General features: G+C 39.7%; 1 long non-coding RNA gene across 1 annotated transcript; it reads right to left on the reverse strand.

Annotated features, from left to right (window-relative positions):
* Positions 1–2796: 2796 nt before the first annotated feature.
* On the reverse strand, positions 2797–24978 carry LOC119487152. Its single transcript, XR_005206653.1, has 3 exons — positions 24962–24978; positions 21784–21795; positions 2797–2872 (listed from the first exon to the last, which is right to left on the reverse strand). It is a non-coding gene; the product is annotated as an uncharacterized LOC119487152 (long non-coding RNA).
* Positions 24979–26407: the final 1429 nt, after the last annotated feature.

A 26407-nucleotide genomic window follows, 5' to 3' on the forward strand; every position in this document is an offset into this window, starting at 1 on the left:
ATGAATAGCAACTCCATCCACACTGCATTTGTCCTTTAACATCATACAAACCCGAATCTGTCAGGAAGCTCACAGCATGCTCCTCATTACAGACTAAAAAAAAAATGGAAAAAGAAAAAGCCAGTCGATGTGATCAATACGCACTGTGGAACAGGAGAGGCCGGATCAATACGAGCCGCCAGAGAGAACTCCCCATGCATGTAATGAATATTTCTGCATCTCCTGGCAGAGAAGAAGAAGAAGAAGAAGCAGAAGAAGAAGACAGGTAGAGTCTGAGTGATGAAGCCTTGCGGGCATCCTGCTTTTATTTCCCCCGACGCTGCTCTCATTTCTCGCACTCGCAGTCAACTGAAAAAGAAGAAGCTCCGTCTTCACACTGCAATAAATACTGAAGATGAAACGGCTTCATCTGAATTTCTCCAGTGGTTTTTGATTTTTCTCCTTTTTCTGTTTGATCAGGTGTTTCCTTATGGAGGATGGAACCTGTCAAAATCAAAAATAAATAAATAAATTACTTGATAAAAAAATAAATGTCATTAAACTTAGCAAAAGTAATATTGAAAATAAATATAACCATTAATTCTTAATTCTGTTTTATTTTGCTTCTTTATTTATTTATCTTTGAATTAATTCCCTTATTTATTTACTCTTCTGTTTAATTTTGCTTTTTTATTTATTTATGTATTTATTTTTATTATATAAAATAAATAAATAAATGCAAAAATAGATAAATACATTTATACATTAATACAAATAAATACATAAATAAAAGGAAAAATTAAACAAAAGAGTAAATAAATGAAACAAAGATACATAAAGAAGCTAAATTAAAAAAGAAATATGATTTTATGTCATATATATCAATAAATCAATGGCTACATTTATTTTTTTTCATATTATTTTTGCTACATTTAATGACATTTAATTATTTATCGAGTCATTTATTTATTTATTTTTTATTTTTGGCAGGTTCAGCCCTCCATATTTCCTGTTCTCAGGCCTCCGTTGTTTCACACTTCAGGTAAGACTTTGTATTTATACTTCTCGGTCCATGTATTTACAGTATATTTTTGCTTATCTGCCAAATGTTTTATATTGTTTCTGGTGTTTCAGTAATATTGTGCACACAGTGTGTCCTCTGATTAGGTGTTGAAAGTGAATGTAGGTGGAAAGTAACTAAGTACATTTCCTAAAGTACACAACTTGTACTGGCCCTTCTGTTTGCTGTTTAATGGGACGAGTTTGAAAATTCAATCCGTATTTTCCCATTTATTGGGACACAAAATGATGAGCTCAAACCTCCAGCTGCTGAATGTGTCTTCCAGAGGTTGTTTGTTCAGGTCACATGACTGGTTTGTTCAGTGAAATGGAACTAATGGTGGTGACCTCTGACCCCAACAGCTCTGAAACACAAGGTGGCAATTATGTCTCAAGAGGGAAATTACAGATAAATGAAAGAGACACATCAATGACATGTCAAAAAGAATATTAATAGTACAGTTGTTGGTGTTTCATTATATAATAACTGTCAGCTTGTGGTTGGCTGCTTATTACCAATAGAGTGCTGCATGGATGACGTGTTTTTTGGTCATCGCAATCTTGGTTTTCGGCCATCGCCTTCTTGGTTTTTGTCAACCAGAAGTGAGAGAAGAGGTTGAAGCTAGTTTACAATGTTTACTGAGGTTATAAATCAATTGAGAAGTCGGGTCATTTTCTCATAGACTTCTATGAAATCTGACTCATTTTTGCAACCAGAGGAGTCGCCCCCTGCTGGCTGTTAGAAAGAATGCAAGTTTAAAGCACTTCCGCATTGGCTTCACTTCTCAGACCCGGAGGTAGCAGCCTGGTCTGACGTTAGCACTTAGCTCGAAGTCTTGTTTAAACTGGAGCGATACAGACAAACAGTTTTTTGTTTTAGTTTAGATTACATTTAAAAATGTTTTATTGCCTTCAGCAAAAGTTACGGTCCATGAAATACACTATTTCTTTTCAGACAAAACATGAAATGAAAATTCATCTTTTGTTGACCACAATGTTCCAGAAACATATAAAACCCTCAGCTGACACATTCACATATAAATTCACAATAATGACTAAATCAGGCACAATAATGTGCAACCTGATCCGTTTTCATATACTGTCTTCAGCAGCTGTTGGTGTTAAGAATATATAGTGTGTAAGAAATCCTTAAATCCATCCAGTAGCAATAATCAATCCTAATCATCAGCTCTTTCTGTCTGCAGCGAGTGTTGGGCTCAGCTCTGAGGGGAGAACCATGTGGAACAGCAAAGTGACAGACGGGTCTGAATCTGTTCCCACAAAGGAAGAAATCAGCCGGAAGGTTGGCAGAGGACACTGGTTGTATTTGTGAAGTGACTGCCAGGAAGTAATCAGCTCCGGGGTGGACACTGCCAGAATAATCAACAAACGGAAAATTAAATTCAGCCCACTGAGGTGTCCAAAAGAAGAATTTGAATAAAAAGACAGACTGCACCTACATTACTGATCTGAAGAGGAGAAAACAAGGCAAGACTGCAATTCTAACTCTCAACATGTGTAATTAATGTTTTAGTGTGAAGTCCCCTTCACTTTTTAAATGCTGTATTATGTTGAGGATGAGTGCCACTCACATTTGCAACACACTTTCTCACTCCCAATTCGTCAAATACCGCCGCTTGGTCAGTGCCCCTCGGCACGGGGTACCCCTCTGAGTTACTTTTGGACGGACCAGGGACGGCGTGTCAATAAATACTCGTTACATGCATAGTGTCCTTTCAAAATAAACTTCTGTTTTCATACAAGGTTTAGGCAACACAACTACTCAGGTGGGGTTAGGAAACGGTCGTGCTTGATGTTGACTTCACTGACTTGACTTACGTTACTCTCATGACTCACAGGACTGATGATAACGAGTCACTTGATCCACCTGCCCTCCTGCCCTGAACGGACTCTCACGCTGTTAATACTACGTCACTCACTCCGACTGTCGAATAACGCCACAGGTGGGTTTACATTAGAGTTAGTTGAAAGCCCGGTTCATCACAAACTGGCACTAAAGGGTGCCTCCATGCGTTGGTTTCCAATGCCGAGGGGCGCTAACCAATCGGCGGTGTTTGACGAGTTGAGATTGGGAACAGGATGACATTTACACCCTAAACTGTATTTTTACTGGTTCCTAGCAAGTTGCATTATTTCTGAATACTGAAAATGTCCGTGACGTTGTAATAACGTGTTTCCCTACATTTGCATCCTCTATTGTTTGTAAATGGGAAACACATCAGTGGTGGAATGTAACTGAGTACAATCACTCATGTACTGCACTGAAGTACAAATTCTAGGTTCTTGTACTTTACTGGAGTATTGTGATTTAATACTTCTATTTCATTACATTTATCTGACAGCTTCGGTTACTTTACAAATTAAGATTTTTGCACACAAAGCTTACAAAGAGACAGTTTATAAAATGCGATTTCTTGTAGTAAATTAAACAGTTTATACAAGTTCAGCCGAAACGATTAGTCGATTGACAGAAAATGAATTGGCTATGAATGAATTAATAACAGTTTTGATAATCATTTCAGTAATTTTTTCATGCGAAAATGACAATTTGCTGCTTTTTCTTTTAATTATTTAACTTTTTTCATATTTTTTTTGTTTTTCTTTAGATCTTTCTGTATTGAGTACTTTTACTTTTAATACTTTAAGTACTTTTTCCTAATTTTACTTGCATACTTTTACATAAGTAACCTTTTCAACACAGGCCATTTACTTTTAACAGAGTATTTTTACAGTGTACTATCAGTACTTTTACTTAAGTAAAGGATCTTAATACTTCCTCCACCACTTTAACCATCTATAACATAATACGACAATAACACACCGACTCAATAGAAGTGTATATGACAGAATAAAAACAGTGTGCAGTGCAGTCGGTGTCTCCTCTCTGACTGATAACAGCGACTCCAGCAGGTTCAGCTTCTTCCTCTCTGCATCTTATCTCCAGTAAACCAGTCTGACACCGGCAGGATATCCTGCACCATCAGCTTAATTGGCTCTTTGACAGACACGCTGTAGGTTTTTCTCATTACTAAGCACTTTCATCCAGCCGCTGTAGGTGGCCCCGGGGCCAATTACTCTCTGAGTTTACATTGTTCTAATGAATCTGCATTTGCAGAGAGGAGGAGGAAGATGTGAGGAGCTGCAGATCGATTCAAAGAAACGTTTATTAGCTTTATAGAGAAATGTTGAAAAGAGTCCCGTTTTATGTGATTAACATCGACTGGCGTCGGTTACAGTTTGACTCACACAGTTGAGAGCTGCGCCGCATGGATCTGCCCTTCAGTTAAATTAACATCAATATTAAATGACCTCTATTAGCAGCTGTACACTCACAGTCGGTGACCAGCTTCAGTCAGGAAAACTTCAGTGCTCTTATTCTGTTTCATTTCAATTGTTCTGTCTTGAGTTTGCTGGTTCGTAGTGTTAAAAGAAAAAACACCAACAAAGGCTTTTATTTCAGATATCAGTTCAATTATTTATTAGGCAGCACTGAAGAGAAGAAGATAACTCTCTGGCGCTCTACTTTCTCTGTACCAATTATGTATGTAAACTAATAACAATTGGTATTGTTTCGTGTTGATTTTGTCAACATTAACAGTAAATAAATACATGGTATGATCACGACATGTTCATAAAATATTTGATCCACAACAGCTTGTGAATGATGATGCTGCTGCTGGTTTTTAGGAGCCAAGATCAAATCACTTATTTAAAGTGACAACATAAATAGAAAATTATGTAAATGTGAGTTTGTCTGTATTTAAACACAGTATATACTGTTTATAGTTACTGCATATAGTTAGTTTACAGTTAAATTTAGGCAATAAAACCACTAACTTCGTTACAGGCAAGAAAACCACTTAGTTAGGGTAAGGGAAAACATCATAGTTGGGCTTAAAATAAGTACGTAAACTAAGTAAAACACGTATGGAAACAGCGTAACCCAACTACGGAAAAAAAAAAACGGGACAATCGTCAAAACACCGGTCAACAATGATCTTGAACACGAGTCACCTGGTTAAAGGTCTGGTGGTTTTTGCATTTACACATTGTAGTCAGCAGGATACATGGCGTACAACATCTAAGACTTTTTCTGTGCACATAAAAGATTTATTTCTCTCAAATTTTGGTCACAAATTTGTCAAAATCTGTGTTAGAGAGCACCATCCATCCACCTGACTATGTAGGACAGAATCTGCCAAAATCAAAAATAAATAAATGACTAGATGACTATATAAATGGCATTAAATGTAGAAAAAATAATATTAAAAATAAATATAGCCATTAATTAATTGATAAAATGTGACAAAAATTGATATTTCTGATTTGACATGCTTCTTTATTTATTCATCGTTGTATAAATTCCCTTATTTATTTACCATTATTTCCCTTTTATTTATTTATATATTTATTTTTAATAATTTTTAAATGTATTTGTTATTTATTAATTTATTTTTGCATTTATTTGTAAATATGTATTTATAATTTAAATTATATAATTAAATTATTTATTAATGTATTTATTCATTCATTTTATGTACGATTTTCCCTTTGCATTTCACCCCTTATTTATTTCCCCAAACTTATTTATTTCTGTATTCTTTTCTTTACACATTTCTTTATACATTTCTGCCTCATTATGCGAATGAGGGGGGCTATCACTTAACCATGTGTGTCATCATTGGGTCACAGTGCATGACTATATGCTGGCTAGCTTGCGGTGTCTGCTTCTGTTTCTCAACTCCAGTCTTCATCCCCGGCTACCTACAGCGGGTCATGTCTTATTCATTCATTCATTCATTCCTGACAGGTGTGGCATATCAAAAAGCTGATTAAACAGCGTGATTATTACACAGGTGAGCCTTGGGCTGTTCACAATAGAAGGCCACTCTAAAATGTGCAGTTTTATCTTGAAAAAATACATTTATTAGGGACTCTGAACTATGGCTTTTACAGGATTAACACTAACACAGATTTTAACCATATTGTGACAAAAATGTGAGAGAAATTAGTCTTTTATGTGCACAGAAAAAAGTCTTAGATATTTTATTTCAACTCATTAAAAATGGAAGAGAAAACGAATGTGTTGTGTTTATATGTTTGTTAAAGTAGTATAAAAGAGAAGACTTGAGTACTTAGTTACATTCTACCACTGCCTGCTATAAGTACTCTGTGGGAAACCCTCATGAGAATACGGAAACATGGGGTTGAAAAACGGTGGAATAATCCCCATAGTGAAGGAAGCAGCAACTTCTATTAACACCTTCAGACTGCTGATGAAAGAAGGTCATCTGCAGTAATCAATATGTATTGTAACACAAGTTGCTGCTTCATCAGCTTTTCATATTTAAGAATATAAATATTGATCTTGTTTTTTTTCCACAGGAGACTTCCCGTCACATCGTCAGCTGATGGCCAGCCCGGATGGATTCTGACGCACGAACACAAAGTTTATTTTTAACATCTCGGGAATCGACTCACATTGTGTGTGTGTGTGTGTGTGTGTGTTGGAGGGGGGTCACAGCTTCTCTGTGACAGACTGAGGTTTTAATTGGCTGCAGGTGGGTTCAGTCCCAGGTGGTCTGTGAGCTGGAGCGACACATTTAGCGCTCGTGGTTCAGAGGAGGTCGGTCAGCTCACAGGTCACCGCTCGCCTTGAACGACCCACTCTGAGCCTGCATGTGTTCGCTCTGGTGCAGCACATATATACTGTGTTTATGCAGTAATTATACATGCAGTATCTAGAAAAAGAGAGAGACACGTTTTGTTGCACATTATAAATTTATGTCTGTCAGAGGAAGGTATTGCCTAAAGGGCTGTCGTCACATGTTGTGCCCTAAAAATGTGTGGAAAACGCCAACCGTGCCGCTTTCATCCTTTTATCCAACGCCCCATTCTCATTCCCAACTCGTCCAGCCCGGGGTCATACCCAGGGCATCAAATACCGACGCTTTGTAACGCCCCACGGCGCGTGATACCAATTAACTACAATGTAAACCCATCTGCGTCATTATGAGACGATCAGAGAAAGGGCTCCGGGAGTGAGGTTACATAGTTTCAAGAGCAAAAAAAAACCACACGGGGCGGGAGGGGAGGTGGATGGGTCAAACAAAGACAAGGCTTTCATCCAGGAGACTGGTGTCTCAATGGTTGTCTTTGTGTTCACAATGTTATGTTTCACTTTCACTTTACAAACGTAGTAATTTGAACCCAAACCACAATCTTCGCTGCAGTTTGCAGCAAGTGTGAAGCGGTCAGGATGAGAGTCAGCACGTCCAAGTCTGAGGCCACGGTTCTCTACCGGAAAACGGTGGATTGCACGTTCTGTGTTGGGAGTGAGTCATTCCCCCAAGTGAAGGAGTTTGGGGCCTTGTTCACGAGTGAGGGTGAACCGTTGTGGCGAAGAGGGAGCTGAGCCAGAAGGCAAAGCTCTTCATTTACCGGTACATCAACGTTCCAACCCTCACCTATGATCATGAGGTTTGGGAAGTGACCGAAAGTGGCTGGAATGAGTTTTGTTCGTAGGGTGGCTGGGCTCAGCCTTAGAGATAAGGTGAGGAGCTCAGACATCCGGAGGGAGCTCAGAGTAGAGCCGCTGCTCCTTCGCGTCGAAAGGGGCCAACTGAGGTGGTTCGGGCATCTGATCAGGATCCTCCTGGACGAATCCCTTTGGAGGTTTGTTCCGGTCGCAGTTTTAAACACGTAGTTAACACTAAATGAAACAAACAAAAGTACTTGGTTTACAAACCCTAGGAAAAGATCATGGTTTGGGTTAAAATAAGTGGGTAGTTTAAGGGTAGTGGCAAGAAGGGAACCAGCAAACTGGGGAAAGTCTTGTGACATTACTAAGGTTAGGCATTGATGTTGAATGGTTAAGGTTAGGATAGGTTGTCAGGCAGCGAGTCTTGCGAGAGTTTTTGCAGATCTCAGATCAGATTTCACAATTTGTGGGCTACCTTCTAGACACAACCTAATTTAAGTTACGTACGCACGAGAGTTAAGTCGTCAACGTAAATTCAACGGTTGATATTTGGTTTCACACGAGACACGAACAGCGGTCTCCTGGGTGAAGGTTTTGTCTTTGTTTGACCCATCCATCTACCCAAACCTCCTCCCTGTGTGCCTCCCGGCGTGAAATGACACATGAAAAGCAGAAAATATGTGGTGAATACACAAAATTCCTTAAGAAATTGCCACGTTATTCATAGGACATTTGGTGATACCAAAGACAGAGCCCACCTTCACCCGGCCAGTGATCATGATTGGTTCCAGCTTCACTTTCATTCAGAAAACTCTGATTTACATACGGACACATTTCTAGTTGGCGCTGTCAAGATGAAGTTGCTCTCTCTTTTGACACTCCTACTCTTCATCAAGTCTTCAACAAAGTTGTTGCATATTCAAATGATCCTCTGCAAGAAGTTCATATTAAATATTTTGATATTCCGCACTGTTTTCCTTTAACTGCTCTTTCAAACAGAAGACACATTCAGATTAAACATTATTAAACACAGCTGGAGAGTCTCAAACTGTCCCAAAAGAGATGAAAGCTGGAGAGCATTGAAAGGGTGACCAGTGATCAGGAAAGTTCTGAATATGGACGAGGGAATGAAACTGAAGTTGTTTCCCATTTGACGATTTAATCGAATTCACCATATTTAGTTTAGTGAATTGGTTGTTTCATCGATCGTCACGTTGACGACAGAAGCTGCTTTACAAAATAAAAAGGAACAGGGAAAAAAATCAGAGCTGCTTTAAAGACACACACAAAAAAAAGCGTTTTTCTTTAGGACGCCCGGTAACATCAATCCTTCATCTTTAAAATGGAGATCCCAATTGCTCCAATTTTCAGCCATCACTGTCTGAACGAAGCCTCCAATTACTCTGATGGACTCAAAGTAAAATGGAAACTTCTCTTTCAGACAGACGGAAAAAATAAGCTTCACTTTGCTGCTGACACACATTTAATGTTAATTTATAAGAGGAATTAAATGACGAGACATGAATAAAAGGAAATACACAGCGGTTATTCATTGGGTATCAAAATATGATTTGAAACAATATTTTCGGCAAATAATAACTTCCCAGGTATATCAGTCTGTTCTCCTTAAAATTACGTTTCCATACAATGAAACATCAATTACGTTTAGAGGGAGGGTATTTTCTCCTCACGTGTCACGTGACAAAATAAGTCAACGTTACTTTTAGTTTCACACAGGACATAAACAGCGGTCTCCTGGTTGAACGTCTTATGTTTGTTTGACACATCCATCTCCCCTCCCGCCTGTCCTTCGCGGACTCTCAAGCTAGGGTATTAATACTACGCCACTTGCTCCGACCGTCGAATAACGCCAACAGACTAAAACTTTCAACCAGGGAACCGATGTTCATGCCCCAAAGTGTTGTTGAGTTATTTTGAAGTTATGTTAGTGACGTGTTTTTTAGTGATATTTGTGACGTGTCCCCCCCTACTTCTGTTGCATTGTTTCCATGCGTAATTTACTTAGTTTACTAACCCGGCCTCACAGGAAGGCGTATTTATACCACAAAATTACACGGACATTCAGTGTGTCATGAGTACACATTTAAGCGTATTCGCGTGTCATTTGTACGCCGCTTTTCATATGTCATTTTACGCCACGCAAACGTCTGCAGTTAGGTTTAGGAAAGAAAACCACTTAGGGTAAGGGAAAACATTTGGTTGGGCTTAAAATAAGTATGTAAACAAAGTAAAACATGTACGGAAACATGTGACAACACGTTACAACTGTTTTTTGGACACACGCTTAACGTGGTTTTGTTGTCATACATAACTGCGTACGTTACCATAGTTTTGTTGCGAGGCATGAAAATGGCACGATGTCCTTGTGTTGTTGTGATGTTTATACGCCTCATGCAATCGAAACTGCGACTGTTATCTGGGGCAGAATACATTTCCCTCTAAACGTAATTGAGGATGCAGTTTAGCTGTATGGAGACAGGATATTGTTTCTCACTGTTCAATTGGTCTGGACTGAGACTTTCAGAGATATAAAGCCTGAAAAGTGAATCCCAAAGAGCTGAGGTTTCATTTCACACTCTTGATTTACGACCTGAGCCAACTGTGGACCAAAATACAATTTTTTTTACTTGAACTCAAAATGCCATCTGTGATGAAACTGCAGGAGTCTGTAAAGCAGAGACTCTTAAAACTGTCCAGAAACTACAAATCCTCGCAGGTTGTAAAACACAAAACTACACTTGTGCCTGAAATGACAGCTTGTCTGTTTATCACCATCAGCTCTCCAAACCAAACCATTTTATTTCCCTTTTCTTCTTTTTTTTAGAAAACAAATTATGCCTGACATTTTCCGAGCATAATGCTTCGCACACGTTGGAGGAGGCGTGCGCTCGCTCACGGCATTCTGTTTTATTTTTGCAGATTGAAGGTATTCATATTCAGATCAGCTCGTCTCAGATCATTCACTGTGATTCTTGTGTGATAATAACATGTAAATCAGATGGATGATTAGCATGTGAAATCTTCTGTTTGCATCTCACTTGACTATTTATAAACCGCACAATGAAAGATGGTTTTAACAAATTGACTTTCCTAACTCATACCACTCGTACATATAGACGGTGCAGAAGTGCCTCAGCTTGTTCCTGCAGACTGTTCAACAGCAGAAACATGGCAGGCTGCTCCCTGAAGTGTCTGTTGGATTAATGGACTGGCTTAAAGTCAAGTGTATCAGTGCACTATGGTTTTCCATTAAGCAGAAAGTCCAGAACGACTCTGACAGCATCAATACGATTTATTCTCTGAATTACAGCATCATCATTACTGTCATTTAGCATGTTCTCGCTGTGTTAGCGTGGATTTTCTCCGGTTCTCCGTCTTCCACCCACAGTCCAAAGACATGCAGGTTAGGTTCATTGTTGACTCGAAATTGCCCGTAGGTGTGAATGTTAGCGTGAATGGTTGTTTGTCTCTCTGTGTCAGCCCTGTGATAGTCTAGTTACCTGTCCAGGGTGTGCCATGCCTTTGCTAAGCGGTTACAAATAATGGATGGATGGATTACTGTCATTTAAAGCAAAATGAACTGATTCTTTTCGGCCACTTGGGGGCAGCAGAAAAAGAAAACACAACATTGAACATATTATCAGCCAGAGTTCGAAATACTGGTGAGCTCAAGAGCAGTCTGGTCTCACCAAATGGCGTATGAAAGACATGGTAATTTCAGGTGCAATAACAACACTGTTCTTGCTCTTGGTGTGTCATTTGTACACCATGTAGTCTGTACTGACTGCAATGGAAACACATCTGCGTGAATATGCTACACTCAGAGCTGGTGACGTAGACTAAAAAGTGAAAGAGACTGCTCATGGCTAGCCAGCATGTTCACCATCAGAGATAGATTTTCAAATATATTTTTCCACTGAAGCCTTATTGATGGCCTCCGTTTCTCTACCGTTAATCTGATCATAACGTTTCTCATCAATTCATCATTTATCTAATAGTAAATTCTGCTATTTTATAAAGAATTAATGACAAAACGTTAAGCTGGGACTTGAATTCATATTTGCGTCACACTTCAAATAAAGTGTAACTAAAAATATACACAGGTGCTGAACACACACAAACACATTGCTGCTGATACACACCTGCACATAGTGACACCATCAGCCCGACACACACATAAACACACTCTCTCTCTCTCTCCAGCAGCCTCCTCTTCATCATCTCCCTCCTGGGCGGAGGCTATAATTAGCGGTGCCCCCCGAGGCCCCCGCAGGCGCAGATGACCCATCCTGGACGCTCTCAAATTAATGATCCACATGCTGTCCTGTCACGCACACGGTGCATTATTTACTGTTAACTTTGGCAGCCAAAGGAAGCGCTGCATTTCTCTTCATTAAGGCGTCGCTGCGAGGCGGCGTGTTTATTCACAAAGACACCCCGAGGATTGTGGGAGACAGAAACCGGCTCTGGAACCAAGGACGACGTCAGCGCTAATAGCTGTGGGTTTAGTTTATTTATTTATTTACTTTCCTCCTTGCCACCCTGCCATCTGTCTGCAGATGTGATTATCAGGAGCTCGCTGCTACAGACGCTGCAGAGTCGGAGCTGATGAGGCTCAAACTGGTGAGAAACCAGTAACAAATGAAAACCGCTCACCTTGACTTAACTAACACACTGACTGGATCCATTCTTCATATACACTTACAATCTATAATTCATCCTCATTGTCTATTCTGTACACACATCTGTTTCCTGTCTGTTCGTCCAGGGAGAGGGATCCATCCTCTGCTGCTCTTCCTGAGGTTTCTTCCATTTTTCCCCATTAAAGGTTTTTCCTTATATGAATTGGGGATTTAAGGATAGAGGGTGTCGTATATGCTCTTCGCATTGTAAAGCTCCCTGGGGCAAATCAGTAATTTGTGATATTGGACTATATAAATAAAGTTGACTAGACTTGACCTGACTTGAGATAGAGTGGGCTACGTTGTGTGCCATTTGCAAGCATAAGAGATCAAAATGAAAAAACAAACTGGTAAAATACAGAATAAACTCCATTAAACACCAGCTGCAACACCAAGTCAGGCCAGGGGCATAAAACAAGCCCCCAGGAAGAGCACCGGTCGTTGATGCCAATTTTCGTAGTGGTCAAACGATGGTACTACAAACTTCCGTGTCCGTCACGTGATGCCACTGGGCCCAAAAATACTTTTTCCCATAGATTTACATTGGGAAAGAGACGTCTGTAAATCAGCCGAGTATGAACACTTGAATAGCCCTTATTTAAATCATTAGGTCCTAAAAGTTGTAAAATGCACTAATAGTTGAATCCAGAGTTATTTTCCTTCCTCCGCTCATGTGAATGAGACCCAGACCGAGATGGCTGGGAGGCGGAGATAAAGGAAACACTACTGCACCTGCTCTATGGGCCCAATGGATGTGGAAGATCGTCGGATGTTCCGGGTACTTTATCTCATTATCCAGGTGTTTTATCTCTCGGCAGTCGAGCCATTTTGGCTTCTTGCGCCACTGAGCAGCTCTTATAGGAATGAACGGGAGCCGCCTACAACGCTGTATCCAGTTCTCTTTATACATCCATGGCGTAAAGTCCTTGCGCGGCGCCCTAAGGGTGGGTGGTGGTGGATGGGTCCAACAAACACAGGGCTTTCCAACACGTTCTCATCCTAACTTGTCACATACTGCCGCATTGTCACACCCTTCTGCGTCACTTTAGGTTTAGGCAACAAAACCACTATAGTTATATATTTACTGAGTTGATAACCACTGTCCCTTAGCAATATCCCATTTGTTAGGGTTGGTTAAGCCAGATAACGAGAAGATACCCTGGGTTTGTTGAACTCGCTTCGCAGTACAGGCCTCAGGTTATTTACCTGATATCTTACCACAATATGGAACATCTGTAAGATCAAAGTCTATCCCTTTCCTCTTATTATATTATTTTAACACACTTAGACTTATTAATAGAAAATGAAGGATGAAGATGAAGATGACAGAGATGACACGTCACGTTTACCTGGACCTGCTGACATCTCAGCCTCTCCCCAGCCGCCTCGGACAGTCTCTGATTAAGATAACCTTCCTCATAACATAACAAGGACACTCGCTTCCATTTCTTTTCCACATCATTGCCGTTATTGATTTAGACTCTGAGGGAGTTGAGCCGAGGCTTTTTTCTGAGTCTTCCAGAGATCCTGCAGATAAAAATGAAGGTAATTTGTTCCTCTGAGGTCAAACTGTTCCTGAAACATGAAAGAAACGGAGTCAGAAAGCCGAGGAGAGACGAAGAGGAGCAAAACAGAGTTTTAGATCGACGCCTCCGTTGAGTCTTGTGCTGCATTCGTTCAAACGCACGCTGATGCTAACATTTAGCGGCCTTAAAGAGCCACTAGAGTTGCTGTAGAAGTAGGTTTTCCTTCCATATTTTCAATTTGCGCATTAAAAACGGAGTGGGAAAAAAACAACTTTTACTTTACGCTTAGATGAGGTGGAAAAGTTGGTGTATTGATAAAAACTAAATGAAAACTGACTTAGCGAATAAAGCATGTGTGACTTCAACATCAGAGCTGGAAACATCAGATCTGTGTGAGGGGACTGGAACCTTCCTCACATTAATACATGAAACAAACAGAGATGTTATATTTACATCATGTTTTCGACTTTGTTTTCCTCCATTCTACGTTTGACTGAAGCTCGTCTTCTAGATTCATGTCATTGTTTTCCCCCAGTCTGCTCGTTTCCCTGTAATACTAACCCTCCTGTCATTTCAGATCCTGCCACTCCCTCCTGACCCGCAGTAACCCCTGTTCCAGCCATTCCCCATCACCTGACTGCTCCGCCCACCTGCTCACCTGTTCCCACATCCGTCATCATCCTTTCAGTGGCCCATTTCCACCTGTTCCCTGTCAGAACCGGTCTGGTTTCCTGACTTCTGCCTGTTTATCGACACTGAGTGTAAGTTAAGACAAACTATATATTACTTATTATATATATACTATATGCAAACATAATATTACGAGAATAAAGTCATAGGTTTATGAGAAAAAAGTCGTAATATTATGAGAATAAAGTCATAAGTTTAATAAAGTAAAGTCGTAATATTATGAGAATAAAGTCATAAATTTATGAGAAAAAAAGTTGTAATATTATGAGAATAAAGTTGTAAGTTTAAGAGAATAAAGCCGTAGTATTATGAGAATAAAGTCATAAGTTTATGGGAAAAAAGTTTTAATATTATGAGAATAAAGTCATAAGTTTAAGAGAATAAAGCCGTAGTATTATGAGAATAAAGTCATAAGTTCACGGGAAAAAAGTTTTAATATTATGAGAATAAAGTCATACGTTTAAGTGAATAAAAACGTAATCATTATGAGAATATAGTCATAAGTTTACGAGAAAAAAAGTTGTAATATGAGAATAAAGTCATAAGTGCAATGAACTAAAAATCGCAAGTTGTGTTAATGCGTTAAAGGAATTAGTGGCATTAAAACAAATTTGCATTGACGTGTTATTATCCCATTACTTTGACAGCCCTAGTATACACAAAAAAAAAAAAAAAACCCAATGACAAGTGGTACAATGGTGCAGAGTGCAAAGTGTGCTGGAATAAATATGGGATGAGTATTGTTACAGGTTGCTTTATATACATGAGGTAGGTGGATATGACAGTATATACATCGTGCAGAGATTTGTGTATCTAAACTATAAAATATATAATTTACAGGTACAGGTCAGTGTTACAGGGTTGTTCCTATATTATAACTGTGATTCAGTAGTCAAATGAAAAGACCCACTGATACTGCAGATGGAAACACAGTTCATAGGAAACTTTCGAAACCCTTCTCAGGCTCAGGGACGGATCAACCCGACTACAAGACGACCACAATGAGGATGTCGATGTGTCCCACTTGTTTCACTGCTCAACATTCCTCCTCAGTGATCCTGCATGTTTTGATTTTTCGCCAACAGAAACACTCGAATAATTCTGGGCTGAAGGCCCTCCTCAGCAGCCGAGCAGTGGAGGGAATGTAAATAGGACGGCGGGGATAGAAGAGAATCAGTGAAGTGTATCTGGGCCTACAGGTGTACTGTTTGACAGCGGATGAATGTTTTCGGTGTAATGCATTCAGAATGAGACAGGAGCCGGGAAGAACACATGCTGTGGACAGATAAGTGTGATGAGTAACACCTGAACAGATTCAACAAAGAAATGCTTTTGTGGATGTGCAGAAATCCAGCAGAGGATCACGGGAGTCCCAGTGAGACGACACCGACTCGTTCTGCAAACGGGACTATATCAGGTTTGAGCTGCTAAATATACTCAGTCGAAAGGCTTTTGTCTCTGAAAAGTCAGTAGAGGACAATGTGTTAAAATGTAAATACAGAGCTAAGAGCAGGAGGAGAGGAAAACAAACAGCCCAGAAGCAAGAAAAAATGGTTACAAAGCACTCCAGAAAATGAGACAAACTATGTAGAACAGCCACATACAAACTTTTACCGTCTTTATTTTGGGGAATTGCAAATGAAAACAAGTGGTGTTAAGATGCTTTTCTAAATTTTGGCTCCCTGACATCATGTCTACATTGGCTGTGCATAGAAAGAAGCATGTCTGTGTTACCAATAATCCTAAAACGACGGCAGAATCTTCATATTTCTGGGTAAACTATAATTCTACATTCAAACCCAGACTGTGAGGCACCCAGAACTGAATCTGTGCTAGGGAGAACTAGGGACGACGAAGGCAGACTGTTGCGTCACCTCATGTCACATTTGTCTTGGCCAAAAAGTTGCATTCAAACACACCTCAAAGACTACAGCCGACATACTGAGATGAAGATGAATAGTGAGAATAGCCCTCTGTGTTTTTTCTCTTGACTTTACTCGTCTTGCTTTCCTCACTTCCGTTTCTCTTCTCGTGCACTGATTGGTTTAAGCTGAACAGCCAATCAGAGTGAATTCTCGCACCGACGAGTTCCACCGCGGATTCAACATGCCGAATCGGCCGAAAAATTTCTCAACACTGGCAGACTACTGCCGATGGTGCCGGACAAACCGCAAAAAACGAGGCCGACAGACGCTCACCGGCGGCCCCAAACTGTCCGACTGCCGACCGTCGGCTTGGTGTGTCAACATTTTGTTAACCCAGCTATCCACCGTGACCTCCTCCGTCTTTGCCACTCGACTTCCTCCTTTGCCCCCGTCAGGAGTCGTAATTCAGCAGCCGCTAAAAGACTTCAAAGTAAACAAATGTCATCTTGTGTATTTGCGGAAAGGACTGATGCCCTAATTTTTTTTGGGAGGACGGTCTCTCTTGGCACCGGAGTAAAAACTATTAAGTTCTCCTGTAGAATGATAAGGCACGGTGGTTAGCACTGTCGCCTCACAGCAAGAAAGTGATATCTTTGAATTCCTTTTTTTGTCCGAGCAACAATCCAAAACCCAAAGATACTCAGTTTACTATCAAAGAAGACAAAGAAAACAAGACACTTGAGAAGCTGCAACCACAGATGTTTCCTTGAAATAATCATTTCAACATAAAATTTAAAATGAATCCAAGACGTGAATGTGTAAAGTCTTCTGTTTTGTTGCCGTGTTTATGAACACAATCCTTTTTAGAGTTATTGTTGTCTTTACTCGCCGTCACCGGCATGACTTCCTGTACCTTTATTACACCTGGCAACGTGCTCATTCACAACCTGAACTCTTCAATCCCATAATAACACGTGCAGTTATTGTTGTTTTGTCTTGCTGATGCAGATTGCGATGTGCTGCGTTGTCGCCGTCCTGAATCTGTCAGTGCAGATGAGGCGTGGGGCTGCACACACAGGAGCCTTTAGCTCAGCTGTTACTCATCAGTCGTCTTCCGCCGTCATCCGACATGTTGTCTTCAGACGTCGCTTCACGCTGAGACGGAGCGGCTGAACCCCATCGTCTTGTCTGTGTACATAAAAATCAAACGCACCTCTTTGTAAATACAGTTGTGTCACATGCAGCGGTAAGTCAGAAGAAATCCTCCTCTTGATGCTATCGCCCTTCATCTAATCTGCTTTGTTACCCCTGACAACCATCACCAACTGTAACACAACCACATATCACAACACTGAACGTTAACCGGAGGGATTTACACACAGCTGTTGACGATTTGTCGCTTTGAAAGTTCAAAGTTTGAAAGTTTAATGCTCCCGCTGCCGTCAGGCTCGAAGATAATCCAGCTGCACATTCAGAAACATGTTTGCATACAGTGATGATGATGATGATGATGATGATGATGATGATGATGATGATGATGATGATGATGATGATGATGATGATGATGATGGCTCCGTAATGAAGAGCAGTGTTTGAAACAGATATCATGCAGGTGGTTTGGTAAACGTCAGACCCCTGGGGTTTTAAAAGACCTGATAATCAATAAATATACAGTCAAACTAGCATACCACCTTGGTAACACTTTCTATTAAGGTCTTTGTAATAAGCGTTAGTTAATAGGTAATAAGGCCCTTATAAGATGCTTATTAACATTATTATGTGTTAATAAGACTGTGCTAATAATAGCATCATGTTTATTGTTAGATTATAAGACATTTATAAGCACTTATAAGAAACTTGTTAACAGTTTATAGACTGCTTAAGAATGTTAATAAAAGCCTTATGAGGTTCTTAGAATTGTTTATAACAGCATTAATAATAGAGTTTAACTAACTCATCTGCTATGTCATTGTTAAACCTTTCCTAATTAATAGATCATGTATCATACATTTATTACACAGTCTCATGGCAGTTCGTGAAATAGTCACGAAATTGAATCTATTTGATTTGTGTACATAGACTATCAGCATGTGACGCACGTGTCAATTTCCGCTCAGATCTTTTGAAAATAAAACTACTTAGTTAGGTTTACGAATAGATTGACTTAGTTAGGTTTAGACAATACAATTACTTAGTTATCTTTAGGAAAAGAATGTGGTTTTGGCTTAAATAACACCCGAACGAAGTGCCGTAACTTAAGTACGGAAGTTACGTGACAAATAAATCAACTTTGACTTCTGGTTTCACACGGGACTCGATCCACTCATCCACCCCGACCTCCTCCCTACGCAGCATTCGTCGCTCTTTATACTTCCCGGTTCACAATTACATGGATTAAATACGAATTGATTTCGTGCTGACCATCATAAAAAAAATTTAAATTCATATCTATGTACATGAATCAATACATTAAATTTCATCACTATATCACAAACTGCTGTAAAACTATATTGTTTATTAGCAGTTAACTATGCTCTTTGCAGCTACCAGATCCAAAGCTAAAACAATACCTTATTAAGGTTAATAAATCCTTCATTATGCACTTATTAACAGTGAACTATGCTTTTTTCAGCTCCCACATCTGGACAACCAGCTAGCCAACCAACCAACCAGACAGCCAACAATCCAACAAACCAGGCAACCAACTCTAATAGAAGACAGCTCAGTGGAGTTTCCAACAAAATTAAGGTTAGTTAATGAAGTGTCTTTTTCAGATTCCTGAAACATTTATGTTCACAAGAGATTTTGTCTACTGCATGCTGAATTCGTACAGTATATTTGATTGTAGAAGTTTGGGGTTTTCTCCTTCATTTCATCTCCATGTAGTGTTTTCTGTAGCAGCATTTAGTGGCGATTGGAGGAACTACAGCTTGATAATAGCTCCTGGTTGTGACAATAAATTAACAAATGATGCATCTCATTTGAGAAGTAAATGATACCATCCTGATTTTCACGAATTGACTAGAAGTGAGCTGTTAACTGTGTGCATCATCTGTGCTGTAATTCGTCTAATTTGAGTCAGATTTGAAGTGCAGTTGCTAAAATAAAATGTGAAGTGATCGCCGCAGCATTTCCTTCTCCTTTTGGTGACTTTCAAGTGACACTTTAACGCTGCCACAACAAAACAGAGACATCAAAATATTTATCAGCAGAAATAATGGAAAAATAAATGGGCAGCGCCGCCGCTCTGCGTGACACTTCAATAAGTCTTCTGTTGGAAAGAAACAAAAAACCCAGAGCCAAACAAATGCTGGAAATTCAATTTGGACTGTCAAAATAGTTATGCCGCCTGCGACTGACATGAAGGAAATTATTGTGTTTCAAAGAGAAGTGAGAAGACGGTCAAAGTCATGCAGCTTCTCAAGGACACCGAGGCTCCGATCAGACAAACACATGATTAATCCATTAGGATGAATTCATGGATAACACAGAGTTTAATGCAAATAAGACATCCATAAAACAAACATCTAAGGGTAATTGTTCTAAAATATGATTTATTTTACATTCCTGCCGAACCATTAGGATTTTTTTATATATATATTGTAATAGTTCAGTTGTTTGTCTTGTATGAGCTGAGTAAAAGTATACTGAAGGTGCAGATCAGAGTTTGAACTATAAGTTGCCAGTAATTTAAATGCCCATACAGTGTTTGCAGATACTGATTCAGCCAAGGAATGATTATAATTTGGCAATATAAATTACGAACTAACGAAATTCAAGTGCACACATTAAAAATATATATTAGTGCTCCAAATGCCTCATTTATGGATAGAAGATCTTAAAAGTGCTCTGTGGAGTGTTCTTGTAAACAAACACAATTTATGTTTACATTCAGTGTTTCTCACCAAAACACATTGTGTGTTTCTTTGAGGTCTAATAAATATTGTTGAATGCATTTCCTTTAATTTTTTGAACATTTTGAAACCTGCATTGTTTGCATCTATTGTTTACTTACTATCAGTCTTCTTCTTCATTGCCTCTGCTGGTGCATTGCCTTGTTTCTGCGTGCTATCCCCACCGGTATATCAGTGGAATATGGTGGAACCATTGGTACGAATGAATATTGCACCCACATAAAACCATTGCTAGTGCTACTGGTGGTTAAAAACTACAAGGGGTATAAATACAAAAATATCTGACATTTAACTCATTAGTGCCCGTTTGGAGCATGTGCCCGTCCAGACCGGGCCAGTTGCTTGGCCCCCTGAAGTGCTGCTTGTAGCGTTGTTGAGAACCGCGGTATGGCTGCTTCGCCTGCCAAGTTTGAAGATGATCGAAGGTACGGTTCTCGAGATATGCAAACGGCAGTCATACATACATACACAGACAGACACAGAATCCTTCCTTTATAGTTAGATGATGCTGCTACAGCGCCACCTATTGTCCAAATGGCACCTAATTTGCCATGGTCACTCAGACATCATATATACCGTTGTCCACCAAATGTGGTCGCAATAGTATAAAGTGTTCAGGAAACATGACATATTTTGGTAAAATAAGCCCTGCCCAAAGCATTAGAGTTAACTTTGAGGGCCAGTTACAGCAAAACTGTATGAAACATCAAAAATCCCAAATAGAAACTTTTTCTGGCTTGGTCCAGCGATGTTTTCTACCAAATTTTGTGACAATTGCTCAAAATGTGTAGGGGATTTGGATCAGATTTGGCCACAATTCAAAATGGCAGAAAATCAATCTAGACACAAATGGACGTGGCTTATATGGATAAATTCATCTGGACCCACAAAATCTGGACAACACAAAAGAGTTCAGGTTCATGATTTACTAGCCAAAATATAATTTACAGGCCAAAATGTAAAGTTTGTTGTTATAGTGCCACCATCTGGCCAAATTGCACCCCATTTGAAACTGCACTCCCTTGGTTCCTGAGCAATACACCCGCCAAGTGTGAAATCGATCGGAAGAATAGTTCTTGAGATACACAAAGGACACACAGACATACAGACAAAGATTACTCGCTTTACAGTTAGATAACTGACCTTCCACCTGATGGATGTGACTTGCCTCTGTTATACTTGCATTGACTCTGAACAGTGGTGAACAGTCTGCAGGTTTTTTTCTCTCTTTTGTTCAAGCTGCTGATTTAAAAATGTTCCTTTAACAGAGAAACCATCTGAACCTCCTGCAGAGACAAATAATGAGCTCTGTAATTATACTGTAATTGTCTGTGGGTGGCTCAGAGTGTGTGTGCGTGTGTTTATTGATGCAGTGCATGTGTGCACTAGTGTGAAAGTGTGTATTCATCTGTGTGGCTGTTCATGTTTCTGTTCGGAGGTTTAAATTAAGTCCTCTAGTTGTGTCCTTCAGTCCAGTTCAGAGGAAGCATTAAAAAGCTGGACACATTATGCATTATAATACCCACTGCATCCCATTCCATATACATGAGTACACAACTCGAGTATATACTGCATGGCCGTGTGAATATACAGTATATTTGCAGAAATCATGAGATCAGCGTTGCAACAAAGCTTTATTTGTATAGCAGCTTTCAAACATTTAAAAATACAATATAAGCAAAAATAACCCTTTAAAGTTCTCACTAAGACAAAAGCAATGGAAAATTTCTTCCTAAGGAAATAATAACAACAATCAATGTTTGATTTTTTAAACAGACCCGACAGTTTTTTTTTTTAAATAGGCCTCTACCAAACGGTTTAGATGTCTCTTCATGGTAAAAGTAAAATATAAACCATGCACTGTCATGCTCGTAATAGGTTAGTATACCAACATATGTCAATTTGTCACCATGAGATTAGGAGTATTGCCAGTAGTAGTAGTATTTCCATGTATTTACTCCAGACGTTACTTGGAAAACATCTCAGAAATGGTGAAAAATCATACTGATATAATCTTTTCATAAAATATATGATGTAATTACATTAAATAAATTATATTAACAACAGTGAATGTTCATAAGGTTTTTTTATGTCATAAAAATTGTAGATTTATTATCTTAGCATCACTATTTTAACCACTTATTGACAATTCAACCGTTTGGTAGAGCATGTTTTTAGATGGTAAAAAAATCATACTTATTAAATTAATTCAGCATATATATATAAAGGAATAACATTAAATGTATGATATTAACAACAATGAATGATCAGAAGTATTTTGATATAGTAGCAAATAGTCAATTTACCGCTCTACCGCTTTTACCATAAAAGGACAATTAAACAGGTCTGTAAGCGTAACTGGCCGGCTGGCGAGCGAGCTACGCCCGCGCGGGAGATTGTGGAGCTTTTCCACTCCAAAAAGGCAGATAAACAAAGGTTCACGTTCATTTTATAATGGACATTTGTGTTGTGATATTTAAACAAACCATCCGTCTAAAAGGAAATAAAAGCCTCCTGTCTACAAGACCGGTCTCTTAGGAGAGCTCCTCTCCAAAAACGTTGGAGCAAATGTTCTAGGTTCAATCAAAGGTGCAGGAGAACAGCAGAGTTTGTAATTCAGATTTTGAAAGTGGCTAAAAAAAGGGACACATTGAAGTTCATCCAGTAGTCGGTTGTGCAGCCTCGTAAAGCAGCTTCACCCTGTTTTGGTACTCGAGGCACCAACTGTTCCAGTCAGCTGTGAGACGGAGAACAAGAGGATTTTACTAAGTGCGTTTTGCTTTAGGTCAAGTCTTTCAGCTGTACTTCTTCCACTGCCGTCTCAGTTGCTTGTTATTGTTGTTGTTGTTGTTGTTGTTGTTGTTGTTGTGTGCTTCTTGTCAGACTGGTGACAGTAAAACGGACTGACAGACTGAGGAGATGAACCCGATTTACACTCATGGCCATGATGTTGCTCTGTCTCTGGGAGCTGTTGAGAATAAGTGAGGCCTGCTGGCGTACTTGCCAACCTTGAGACCTTAAAAATAGGAAGGATTACAAATCCAAAATTTGAGTTTCAGAGACTTATTCTGGTGACTTTTAAAGAATGAAAATAGCAAAATAACAAGTACTCTGCAGCAGCATTTTAATGTTAAACTTTTAATTTTACTAATATTCATCATTTTTTGCTCCTGCTTGAGTATTTCTTTCTCTTAGTACTCTCCATTTCTTTCTCCGTCTCTCACTCACTGAGGGTCCTTTCATACACAACGTGACAACGGCACCGCTGTGCTCTGAAACATGTTATTTCCAGTGGCGTAGTGTGCCACGCCACGACGGCTTTTCACTACGTCGAGCAAAGCCCAAATTTGGGCGCTTAACGCTGTGATGTGCATTGAACCCGGCAGCGAGCGCAACTCAAACATGAATTCAAACTGCGCTGTGTGGCGAGCATAGACTGCTCCCTTCCACCGGGAAACAACATTCCAGCAGGCTGCTGGAATAATTACCAGCTGCTGGAAGTCTCCGTATAGTTATACTTCAATATAATAACAAAAAAACCCAGGCAGTCAAATTTGTATAAAACATATCAAACTTCTTGCAAACCAAAGATGTAACTTGGTCTGAAACAGTTAGATTTCTGTCAGAAATGAGTGTTTGACCAATGAAATCTGTGCTTGTTTGAGACGATCGAGGATGAGGCTGGCAATTGAAATGTAATGGAGGGTAAAGTAAAATGTAAATGCTCAGTAAAGTAAGCTACAAGTGCCTAAAGAAAATGTACTTTGTACCATTGAATATGGCTCCATGTGTTGGTTGGATGTGGGATGTTTACTGTTGAGGAAACAGGCTGCAACTTTGGAGGATTGGCGAATGCATTCAGAATCCAGCAATCAATAACTTCATACACAGAGCCTCTTTTTCATCCTGTGGTTATAAATCAGGACTGTCATTAGTAGTAAAGTAGGTGCACCATCATCGTTCCTTTTATTGCTGCTCTCACAGGTGTGACGCAGCAGAAAGCCATTTTCAGTCTCAGGCGACAGGATTCGCTGCAGAAAGCTGTGATTTCCCGTTTGTCCCCGGAGTGATGAAAGCACTTTAGGAGTTTGTGTCTCGGGTTCAGAGCCTGTTGAAACTCCCTCAAGCGTTTCACATTTTCTGCCCCGTTGGAGGAAAAACAGCAACTTCCTGTCAATATGTTAAAAAACACCTCTGGAGCTTCACCAGTCATTTTACAGACAGAAAACATGAGTGCAGGAAGCTGAGTCACTTTTATTCTCCAAGAGCAAACATATAGAGGCTGTGTGACACAAACTGCTGTGAAAACCCAAGTTGAGATGCATATTCTGAATGAGTTGTATACATGTCAAAAGAAAGCTCCTAAAACCTGAATAATATCAGCATATCCCACATGACTTAATCGGAAAATTCTCCATTCAGAATATCCAAACAGAATATACTGTTTACATGGCCCGTATCAAATTCACAATATTAACATATTCAGAATAATAGTGGAATATTAGTGTGCATGTAAACATAGTCAATGAGTCAAAATCAAGGATATCTGATACTGATGAAGATTGATGATGATGACAGTCAGAAGCACCTACGTGCAAAGAAATGTAACACCACAAATCGATGCAGCAGAACCAGAGATATCGTATTTGTCATTCCACGCATACTTCTTCCTTAATTGTCAAAACTAATGACTCACGTGGCTCATGGGACTGACGATATTAACGACTCACGGGGCTGACGATACCGACAACTCGCGTGATTAACGACTGACGTGACAAAATAAGTCAACGTTACTTTTAGTTTCACACGGGACACAAACAGTGGTCTTATGGTTGAAAGTCTTGTTTCTTTGATGCATAAAATTGATGGAGATTCTCTAAAAGTACAGAGCTGGAGTCAGGATGTGGTTAGCCTAGCTTAGCATAAAGACTGAAAGCAGAGGGAAACAGCTAGCCTGGCTCTGTCCAGCTGCAGATTACTGAAATCTGTCTGCGTTAAAGGCAACAACAGTCACTGCTGAAAAAACTATTAACAACAGTCAGACACAGAAGTGCAGCACTTGAACAATGAATTAACTCCGTTCGAGTCTCCCTCTCTGTTTAGTGAAGGATTTGGCAGGCGTTCTCTAGGCCTGATGGGAAATGTAGATCAGTGGGTAAGCGGATGTAAATTTCCTCCAGTGGAGACGCTACTGAAGCTCGGCGCTGCATCAGATTCCAACAGCATCAATTATTCAACTTGGAATTAAAGACCGGCACGCCTCGCTCCCCATTTAAAGTTTTTAGGCGACGTGAAATATTAATGCAGACGAGGCCGGGTCACTGCAGAGGCAGAGCATATGAGTTTACTGTGGACTCAAGAGCAGAGAGTAAAAGAGCAATCAAGCATGTAAAAGGCATCAAAACAAACATTCTGTACGGTGCTGATATGGTGCTCCTGAAGATTACCTGCAGGCTTTAGAGGAGTTCTCTCTGCAGTACTGTTGAGTTCAGACTCTCATAACTCTCCACGGGCTCAGGGAAATCTCTTTATTTTTTACAACAAACTAATATTTAACTGGAGTGTGGTTTAATAAAGGAGGTAAAAGAGCCAACAGAAGCTTGACAGAGTTTTCTGAACCCACCCGGGAGCCTGGAAACCTTCACTGAGGTGAAAACAAGAAAATCAATGGAAGTTGAAGTTTCAAGGTTTTTGGAAACTGAATTATCTGGAGGGATTAAATTCTGGACGTGGTACGTCAGGTTCGACTGTGTTTGTGAAAACTAATCTGAGGTTAACGCCTTATTTCCACATAGCTCTGTGTACACGTACAAGTCAACCAGAAGTTCATTCATTCCTATAGGAACCTCTGTGATAGTACACTTAAAAAAAATGAACTTTTGCGGTACATTACAGACAGACCGTATGCACTGTTTGAATCAATGAATTAATAAACTGATTGATGAATGTAATACAGCTCTGTTTATCAGCTCGTTCGCATGAAAACGTTTATAAATGCTACGATAATGCGCAAGGCATTTAGCTTGCAATAAGTACGCCTTTGATTAATTTCCGCTTGTCGTTTGTACACCATGTATCCTGTACTGACTGCAATGTAAACGCATCCGCGTATAAATGCTACGGTAAGAGTTAGTGACGTAGTATTAAAAGCAAGAAAGTCCACTTATGG

The sequence above is a fragment of the Sebastes umbrosus genome, chromosome 4, assembly GCF_015220745.1.
Source record: "Sebastes umbrosus isolate fSebUmb1 chromosome 4, fSebUmb1.pri, whole genome shotgun sequence".
Lineage (NCBI taxonomy): Eukaryota > Metazoa > Chordata > Actinopteri > Perciformes > Sebastidae > Sebastes > Sebastes umbrosus.